Source organism: Macrobrachium rosenbergii, chromosome 19, assembly GCF_040412425.1.
Source record: "Macrobrachium rosenbergii isolate ZJJX-2024 chromosome 19, ASM4041242v1, whole genome shotgun sequence".
In the NCBI taxonomy this organism is placed as follows: domain Eukaryota; kingdom Metazoa; phylum Arthropoda; class Malacostraca; order Decapoda; family Palaemonidae; genus Macrobrachium; species Macrobrachium rosenbergii.
The window spans coordinates 3,215,140-3,216,656 of record NC_089759.1 but is presented as its reverse complement, the minus strand read 5'-3'; positions in this window follow the sequence as shown (position 1 = coordinate 3,216,656).

The following is a 1,517-nucleotide window of genomic DNA, read 5'->3' as shown; positions in this document are numbered from 1 at the left end:
ATCACGTAGGTCGGGTCTGCTTCTCAGCTGAGGTTGGTAACACTTCATTCTCCCGAGAACCTGGAGCAAGACTTTGTTACTTAACCTTTGAAAGAGAAAGCAGGGGAAGACGACCAGGCAGAAGAATGAGAGGAAAAGCAACTTTCAATTAGAAGAAGAGGATTATTTGGCAGTTTTATTTTCTGAAAGTCAACGACACAACTGAATGGGATGAAACGACTACCAGCTCTCTTTATTTTCTTCGTGTCTTCGACATTTGACCCGATATTAGACTGTCAAATATATTTCGAAATATCATGAATGTACTGTATGAAATAACAGTGTTGCCAAATATTGACTTTCGCAATACATGTATAGCAATATTGCTGCTGCTCTCTTATTGTAGAAGCTCAACACTTTAATGTAAAAAACCTGTGAATATCGAAAGAGTTATGGGTATATGTACAGTATATATATATATATATATATATATATATATATATATATATATATATATATATATATATATAAATATATATATATATATATATATATATATATATATATATATATATATATATATATATATATATATATATATATATATATATATATATATATATATATATATATATATATATATATATATATATATATATATATACGTATGTGTGTATAATTAACTGACATGGAAAAAATGATAAAAATATATCTTTACATTTTTATAATTTTCAGCATTATTAAGCTTATGAAGAATCTCATTTTGCAATGAATCTAACAATGAAAATAAGCTGTGTATGTACACTTCAAGTCATATTTATATAAATATTATTTATTATAGTATTAAAAAAATTGTTTTTCCTATTATCAATAAAGTTATGATACCCGAAGTATTATTATTTTTAGTATTACATATGCGGTACCTTTCCAATCCTTCATCCCTAAATCCCACTCGTCTGCATCCCTTCCCAAATATACCAACCCCTCCCCCCCTCTTCCCAATCCCCTACCGCCCCTCCTCCAAACCATGCAACCATTCCCCTTTCTTCCCCCTCGGGAGGAGAAGGAACATGCGCACAGACCGCTTTCTACTAACCACAAATGCTTCTGAACGACACCTTTCTTTCCCACCTGGAAAAAATCTGATAATTTTATTACCTTCTTTAGGGTCTACGGACAGGTAAATCTCCCGGTTTCACTTTGACGCCTTTCTGCTTTGTTCTGTTATTTTTTTGTTTTTTTATTGTTTTTTTTAGGGGGGTCTGCTACCTGATTTTTTTTTATTGTGTTTTATTGTTTTTCTTTTGTGTGTTATGTGATTTTATGAGCTTTCGTTAAATCTTGTAACTGTACGATTCTCAGAATGAGTTAATTCATGAGTAATGAGTTAATTCAAGAGTAATGAGTAAATTCATAAGTAATGAGTTAATTCATGAGTAAAGAATAAACTTAAGAGTAATGAGTAAATTCACAAGTAATGAGTAAATTCACGATTAATGAGTAAATTCAAGAGTAATGAGTTAATTCAAGAATAATGA